This window comes from Aegilops tauschii, chromosome 2, assembly GCF_002575655.3.
Source record: "Aegilops tauschii subsp. strangulata cultivar AL8/78 chromosome 2, Aet v6.0, whole genome shotgun sequence".
Classification (NCBI taxonomy): Eukaryota; Viridiplantae; Streptophyta; class Magnoliopsida; order Poales; family Poaceae; genus Aegilops; species Aegilops tauschii.
Window position 1 is genome coordinate 30205873 of NC_053036.3, and position 9474 is coordinate 30215346.

Below are 9474 nucleotides of genomic sequence, written 5' to 3' on the forward strand. Positions count from 1 at the left end.
TGGGATGTACACAGCCACGTTTTGATTTGGTGCACTGGGATGCCGAGCGGCCGAGGCAGACATGGGCTGTAACTTCCTTCTTCAGTTACAGCCCATGTCTGCCGTCCCGAGAGGCCAGCCATCGTGCCGCTGTTCAGCTTCTTTCTAGCATCAGTTCCTTCGTCTCCTTAATTAATTATCCTCCTTGCTTTTCGTGACCTTGATTAATTATCCTCCCTGCTCTTCGTTTCCGTGATGCAAAAGGAACCGATATAGGGCGCGGCGGCTGGTATCCCAGTGCTCATCCTCTCCGATTAGTTTCCCTGCACTTCACCTCCCTGCACGCTTTTATCAATACGACAATCTTCTCCCTTCAAGTTCTGCCATAACAAGGCTGATCCCATCTTCCGTAGAAGTAGATTTTTAGATCAATCCATCCATCTACTCTTTCTTGATTTCTCCTGATCCATGATTACAATGTTTCTTGATTATTTTTTCCCGCAGTGCCGCAACTTGCACCTGATCTGCCATCGCTCCTACAGAGCCCGCGGGGTCGACAATGTGGAGCGCATCCACTCGGACTTCGGCCGCAGCCACGCCGTCGTCAAGATGCTCTGGTCCGTCCAGTTCACGTGTCGCAACAGAGAGTACCGCCGCACGGTGTTCCTGCATGATACGGCATGGAGGACCACTTGCACCCCTTGCTGGTATCCTGGTACAAGGCCTTCTTGTGCCACGGGCCGCTGCTGCGGCAACATCTTCTTCCCCAGCGTCGACGACTCGAACATCACCAGACAGAGCGTCATGGGTGGCATCTCCATCCCCTCCGCTACGGCAAGGATCTGGCCGAGGATATTGACGAGCAGGCGTTCCTCAGGGCCAACAATGGTGAGCTGTTCCATCTCTACTGCGCGGGGATAGAGCTCGTCGTTATGACATCCGGCTGGTACGTGGTAGATGCCGAGGCGGAGGCAAAGACGACCTCATCATTGTTGCCAATAAGGACATGGTACCTGCTCCAACTTTCTCCTACTTACCGTCGTGGGGTCACTAAGCAATTAGTAATAGGAAACGCTCTCTTCAGAAACACATGGCACACAGTGATTTTTCAAAGTTATCCCATGAAGGCCTATGTATGCACCAACCAAGTTAAAGTTTTCATATTGTTTTAATCTCTCGAAGCACTGCAATCGAAATTGAATTGATCATAGTAGAAGATTATTTGGTGCAGATTTTCAACTATTGTTGCAGCTCAATTGTCGTAAACAATTTTCTATATGGTCTCGCTAGAAATCCAATAAGAAAATTTTGCTCTTCCACTTTTCATAGAATCTACACATATGGATTGAATTGATTCCTCTTTTTGCATGTCTCGCGCTCTTGGCGTAATTGTCATTGCAACGGGGTATATCATTTTTGGCAGATCTCAGTTCAAATCCATGTGCCGACGCAACCTTTGGTAAAATATAATAAGAGGTAGTAATTAAATATTCTCAATGTATCTATGATTTTTTAAGACATAATATAATAGACTGAGCATTTAGTTTACCTGTACTCGAATTCCCTTTAGTTTATTTGTATAGGTGATGAGCTTCTTATTTTATCACTACCTTCCTCTGATTTTCTCTCTGTATATTATCATGTAAAATATTTCTATTTATGTCAGACTTTCAAACTATTATATTTTCTGTTATCCCTATTGTTTTATTATTTGTCTGCATATTTTCTTTGCAATTTGCATTTTTGGTGATAATCTATATCTCTTATATAGTGTGATGAATGATATATATTATTAATCCAACTATTGATGTTTATACAACCAAATCTCATTGAAATATATTGCAACGGGTCCCGCCGCAACGCGCGGGGCATCATCTAGTTAAAGGAATGTAAATGTACCATGTCGAGCCTCGTCATCAGAGCTACTTGGTCCGACGCCAGCTTCTGGTGTGCCGCCGCACGGCCACGGAGAAGGAGAAGGCAGCAGCAGTAGCACAACAAAGGCCGCCTTGATCGCCGCTCCAAGAAAGAAGCCCAAGAAATTTCATGTCTCAGCGCGTACATGACGAACTGGGATCCTCGACCGACAGCGAGTGGAGTATGTTCGAGTGCAGAGCACACACTGTGCAACCGGCGAACTGAACTTGTGTTATATAGACGACGGTGAACTGGACCTTGGACGCGCGCAACATCGAGAAGCCATTTACTGATAGGTTCCAGGATTTCATATGATCTTCTTCTGTCAGAAGAGAAGAATAAAAAGAAGATCCAGAGACGTTATGGCATATCTTACCGTTGATGAGGTTTGACATTTTGGCATGTGTGTAGTCTTCCACGTGATGCATGCCATCTCCCTGTGGACCCTGTCACATGGGAGAGCCTGTGCTTTTTTTTTTTTCTTTTTTTTTGTGAATGCCTGTGCTTGGAGCAAACCGAAGAATTCTTTTGTGGTCAAGGAATCGCTGATCGAGATTCGCTATCTGCCACGTTACTGGGTGGCGTAAGGTCGAGAGCAATAAATACTATGATGTTTGCATCGGTGTCATATATTGCATGAATTTATGTCCAATAGTCTATCGTCGTTGGAGGTGACGGCGACGGCATCCAGCTCCAGGACGTGGCCACAGCTGGTGACAACGACGACCTCCTGCCCCTGGAGTTGCCGCCGGCAGGAGGTGGAATCCTCGCCGTCATTGCCATAGACGACAACGACTTGCCCAACAACACCCAGCCAATCATTGACTATGACAAACTGCGGACTCTCGTCGCCGCCTCCAAATACGGGGAACCTGATCCCGTCGACACGGCCACAGGCGACGGCGGGGAACTGACGTGGCCGCCACCTCCAACGACGGCGTCTTCCCTCTGGAGGTGCTGTGCGACATCCTGCTGCGCGTCCCAGCCAAGACGGTCTGCCGCTTCCGCTGCGTTTCCACCTCGTGGAGTTCCCTCCTTCGCCACCCAGGGTTCATCACCGCCCACAGGGCCCGGCACCACCAAACGCTCATTGCCGCTACCGTGCGCCTGGACCGCAGCAGCAACGACATGGCGATGGGCGTCAACCTCCTGGACATGTCCGGCAACGTGGTCAAGATGATACGAACCAGCGCCGCCGTGACCCAGTGCTCCCTGTACGGTATGTGCGCGCACGGCGAGCTCGGCAGCCTCGTCGGAAGAACGGATCGGCGTCTGCGCGTGCTCGACGTGGCCACTGGAGCCGTGGCCGCCTTCCCACCGCGGCCCCGCGGGGCCCCGGCGTGCACGCTCGGGAGGGTGCCCTCCACGGGAGAGTACAAGGTCCTGGCCATCGTCCCGGACACGTACGTCCAGGTCAGCATGGTGCTCACCCTCGGAAGCAACGGCGGCGGCTGGTGGAGGGATAGGGGAAGCCCGCCGGTCATCGTGGGTAGACGGCACATCGACATGGCCATCGTCAAGGGGGTGGCCTACTTCTTCGTCGAGATGGAGGACGACCTTGAACCAGAAGATCCTCACTTGATCGTGGGGTTCGACCTCGAGACCGAAAAATGGCTGCCGGTTCAATTGGTCGCGCCGCCGGCACGCGAGGACCACGGCCACGCACCTGCGCACCACCACGTCGACATGAGCCTGGCAGAGGTCAACGGCTTCCTGGTCGCGGCTCACCCCGACAGAGACATCTCTGCCGTTAAGCTGTGGTTCATGATGAACGTCCATGCAGAGATAAGTCTATGGTTCCTACTGTACAAGATCCCCATGGCGGTTGGGCGCGAGTATAGCTTCGAGAAGCCACTGCGGGTGCTGGATGACGGGAAGATCGTCGTCTGGTCGTCGCTGCGGGGAACCCGTGATGGCGTGCCGCAGATATATGATCCGAGAACGAACACGCTGACACAGGGGGCGGTGACGGCGAACTGCTACACCGTCGGCCCCTACACGGGGTGCCTGCTGCGTGTTGGGAGTTCAAATCCTCGTAGATACAAGACGCTCGAATTGCTGGGTGCTGGGAGTTCACATGGCCACAGCAGGACGATCGAGTATGGCCGCCGCCGCCACACCCGCAGTAAGGAACTATTTGTCCAAAGCACTACAACTAGTGTGTATTAGCTTCAAAATCTATCTATCTATATCTATATCTATTAATAAAGAGGCTATTGCTTCTTAGCACCGCAATTTCATCCGTTTTCGTCAGTCGTCGTCCGTCCGCTTTTCCGTTCGTGTCTTCATAATTTTCGTACATCCGCTGAGGTTATTTTCCATCGGAATTTTCAGCGATTGCCTGGTTCGTGGCCCATCTTATCTTAGCCGGCCCAACACAAAAATAACTGCAAGTATGAAGTATCAAACTCACATCATCCCATTCAAGATGTAAGGCTGCGGCCAGTTGAGCTACAACAAGTTTGTGTTTAAAATACGTTTCTCCCTTTTAAGAAACGAGCACATATGCCCGTGCGTTGCAACGAGGAAGAAAATTGATGTGTAATTGATTAAGTAGTTTTAACTGACACACTCAATTGCCCTAAGGGCACTCGCCATTATATTTGAAGTTATAATCATATATATTAACCCTATATCTAGGTTGTTAACCCTATATCTAGGTTGTGAATGTTCAGTCAATAAACCTACAACATGGCCAAGTTAGACACTGTCCGATTGTCATTATATATTAAGTTATGGGTCTGTTTAGAACACATCTAGATGTCACATCTAAACTGATATCCATTCTGTTTGTGGTTTATTTTTTTGTCCTATTTTTTTTTCTTGTTGCTGCATTATATATTTATGGGAGCTTAGATGTGACATCCTTAAAAAAGATCTAGATGTGAATTAGACAAACTGTTAAGTTATACTCCCTCCTTCCCATACTCCCAGAGTCTCATAATATAGCACGTGTCTCATGTTCACACACAATCCCGCATACAAAGCATCCAAAGTATTAGGAGTTAATTTCTTCTTTTCGAGAAGTGCGGAGTTAAATCATTGAGGCTCATCTGTAACAAAACAATGGTGTGTTCCTGTCTCTAGGGATAATCCGGACCCACTCTTCACCCTCTATCGATTCCTGGAGCGGTCTATTGATTTTTCATACAACTTGCAAACATATATAAATTGATCTAATTTAGAGTAGAAAAATGCGAAGTGATTATTTAATTTGATAAGTAAACAAACCCTCTCATCTGGATTTAAAAGGGTTCGAAGGCCAAAACTCTACAACCAAGAGACAATCTCGCGTGAAGACTAAATGCATCTAACTGTAGCCAGTGACAGCGTGAAGAAGCAGTTTCCATGTAAATATTATATTTTGGCTACCACGTGGGTTAATTGGGCCCGCATACAATGCACCGGAGAGATTAAATCAATCATTTTTCTCAACCACCGAAAAATAACAGAAGTACTCATTGTACCTGACTTAATAATAATAATAATAATAATAATAATAATAATAATAATAATAATAATAATAATAATAATAATAATAATGGATGGATGGATGGATGGATGGATGGATGGAGCTAATAGATAGAAGTATGAGCTAGCCCAATTTACTCCAACCTTTATGTTTGACGAAGAGGTCTCAATGTTGAGTCCTCGCAACGCAGATTTTTTCTGAAATCCTATTTGCCGCTTGTAAAAAATATTCGAGTCTTGAAATTTTGTTAACATATTTGAAATTGTTTGTTTTGCCAAAAGTATATACTTTTGTGAAAAATAAAATTACATTCGAAATTCAAAAAGGTTTAAATCTTTCGCTACCTTTAGTTTATATAAACTGAGCTGTTATTTTTGGACAAAAAATTGAAGAATTACAGTGGCTAGGGACATGTGGTTAACTTATGGGAGGTCATTTGTTTGATCCCAGTCGCGCATAGCTGTTTTTATATTCTGCCACTGCCGTTCGTTTCTTTATTAAATGTCGCAGACTCACGTGTTCGACTCCCTCCAATGCCGCAATATTTTTCCAGTTTTTGACCGGACGAAAATCAAACTCGTGCGAGAGGATTTCGGACGAACGACAAACGTTAGTCACATGACGGACAAAAAAACATATGGTCCCACCATAAACTAAAAAAGTGAAGAAACAATCCGTACTTTAATATTAGGTAGTCCCACCTCGATCCCTTACATCCAACAACACCAGTTAATATACGTGTAAATTTTGCACATACACAGAAGAAGCTAGCTGCTGGATGACTACCACCTAGGAGGTGAGCTAACGGATGTAGGCAGATTGCCATGGTGGAGTCCACGAGAAACACAATGTCCTAGGAAATCAAGTCCAAGACCCAGCCGATTAAGACGCGGCAGATGAGCGCTAAAGCTAAAGGGTAATTGGAACCATGTGAGTTGCTGCAGCAGCTCCAGATTGCAGATCGATCAGTCCACGAGAAAAACCTGTGCGTAACTTTCCATCGGGAGCAAAGAAAAAGGAAATTGAGGGAAGAGCCTCTAGAGGCACTTTGATACAACGAAGATGCATGTTACGTGCTGAAGATCGCCGTTTAGTCTGAAGATGCACAAGTTTTTTTTGGCGAGAAAATTTCCAATCTATTTATCACGCATGACATCTTCACAACCTGGGGGTGCACATGTGCGAATATACCATTGAAATATTCACTTAGTTAAAACTCTAAAAAATACTATATTTATGAATTTTATGGTTGTGTTTCACTACAAAGAGCTAGAATCACCCGTTGTAAGTTTGTTGGCACATGTTTCTACAAATAGTGTGGAGGCAATTTATACATGGTTCATCTTTCATGTTGAGTAAGGATTTTTGACTCTCAACATGGAGCCAAAATTATGCACAAGTTTTTTTTGGCGAGAAAATTTTCAATCTATTTATCAACTGTTAAGGCAGTACAAATAACACTAGAGGTAAAAATTATGACAAGTTGACAACAAACCTTTAAGTAAGTTTACAAAATATACGCAAAAATACGCATGTGCATATGGATATATACTACTCCCTCCGTCCCATAATGTAAGACGTTTTTTGACACTACACTAGTGTTAGAAAACGTCTTACATTATGGGACGGAGGGAGTACATCTCTATACATTTCATTGATGAAATATGTTTTGAGGTGAGCTACAAAAAAATTGAAAAAAAAATGAACAGATCATGCTTGCTGCAACTATTACTCCTCTCGATTGGTTTGCTTGCTGCAATTATTATTCTAGGTTAGTTTGTTTGCTGTTATTACTTCATATTTATTAATATTGCTGCTTTCCCTGTTTTATTTTTAAATTCCAAGAATGAACAATTAATCTAAAGGATGAATTAACAATCAAAAGTTAGTTGTTCAGATAGATCAACTTACTTGAAATCATAACCCATACCATCATCAAATGATCCATGTTTTTTTAACACCAGCGACTGTCATCCAACGACATGGTCCTTGATCCGTCAGATTCATATGAATCATGACTTCTCCCGTTGCAACGCACGTGCATTTGTGCTAGTAGGTGTTTATGAGTAGGACTAGTAATGCTAGGCTACAGTTGTATTTTACAGACTTCATTATATGGGCTGACGTGGAGCAAATCTGTTGGAAATAGGTGGAGGGGCCACCTCTGTGAAATTTAAGGGGGAGAGAGAGGGGTTGTTTTTGCTGTTTTGCTAACGCATATCTAGATGTGCTCTAAATATTGCACATCTGAGTCCTATGTCATTGATTTTACGTTGCAATTCATGTAAGCATTTTCTTTTGTCTTTTTTTCTTTTTCTTTCTAGTTTGATTGAGTCGTTTAGATGTGCAATAACTAGAGCATATCTAGATGTGTCTTAGTTTGATTGTTTTTACGTAAAAGTAGTTTGTAAGAATAGGATTTCTGATACTAGTAATATTCTAGTGTTGGAACTTGAAAAGAAAAATGTTTGGATTGCTTACGACATGTGTCATGTGACGATTGTTGGAACTTGGAACTAGTGTTTGTATCCGTGTCATATGTCATATTGCATGGATTTATGAAGGACAAGTGCACAGACGGAGTTGCATATAAGTATTCAATGATTGCAGGTTATAGTTACCTTATGTACGGTAGCTAGTCCAGAGTTAGAGTGAGCCACGTGAACAGAATCACCGCTAGCTAGGAGACCGGCCGGTTCATATTTTGTTATTGCACAAGTGCTACGTCCTTCTGCTGTACGTGTATACAAGTAGACGAGTCTCTTCTCCGTATGATCAAAAATTGTGCGCCTCGAAAAGCTTCTCGAGTCTTGTTTCCACGTACGAGCCACAAGTATCCCGGGGCCGATCAATCCATATGGACCCTCTCGTCGACGCCGTCGAACAGCCTCGACGTGCAAGCCGGCAGACCTGATAATCTCGTCCCGGTAGCCAAGGATGGCGACCTACTCTCCGATCCCGCCGCCGAGGCCAACGTCACCGTAGCGGCCTCCATCGCCGGCGGCCTGTACCTCGACATGCCAGATAGCTCTACCGGACCTCTCCACGACGTCGCCCGCTGATGACAACGAAGCCGACGACGACAGCCTCCTGTACCTCGAGGGGGTGCAGCTCCAGGAGGACGTTGACGGCATGGCGATGGGCGTCAACCTCCTCGACACCATCGGCAACGTGATCAAGAAGATAACGGGCCACACCGCCGCCGACCAGTGCTCCCTGCACGGGATGTGCGCGAACGGCGAGCTGGCCTGCCTCGTCGGAAGGATGGACCAGCGCCTCCGCGTGCTCGACATGGCCACCGGCGCGGCAGCCGCCTTCCCGACTGGCCACGCGGGGCCTTGACGTGCACGCTCGGGAGGGGGCCCTCCACAGGAGAGTACAAGGTCCTGACCATCGTCGTCCGCAAAAGGCGCAGTGTAGATGGGGTGATGTTTGGTACAACCAGGTGGCCATGGTGCTGACCCTGGGAAGCAATGGCGGTGGGCGGTGGAAGAAAAGAGGGAGCCCCGAGGTTATGGTGCGGAGGTGGCACGGCAACATGGCCGTCGTCAGGGGGGTCGCCTACTTCCCCAGGGAGTCTTGCCAGCACGGCCATGAGTCAGAAGAGCACGTGATCACAGGGTTCGACCTCGACACCGAAGCATGGCAGCCGTTGGGCTGGCATGGCCCCCGGTGCGCGAGGCCGACGGCCACGCGGCCGTCGACCACACCGACAGGAGCCTGTCGGAGGTCAACGGCTTCCTGGTCGCGGCCCATCGCGACAAAGGCGCCTCCGTTGTAAGGCTATGGTTCTGGATGAACGTTGACGTGGAGAATTGTAAGTGGTTCGCGCTGTACAAGATCCCCATGGCGGGCCTCGAGGGAGTCAGCAGCTTCGAGAAGCCATTGCGGGTGCTGGACGATGGGAGGGTCGTCGTGTGGTCGTCGATGGATGGGTCCCGTGACGGCGCGCCGCAGATATATGACCCGAGCACGGAGACGTTCGCGCAAGGGGCGGTGACGGCCAACTGCTACGCCGTCGGTGCATACACCGGATGCTTGCTGCGCGTTGGGAGGAGCTCTGAGTTGCTGGATGCAGGGACTTCACATGGTCTGAGTAGAACAAT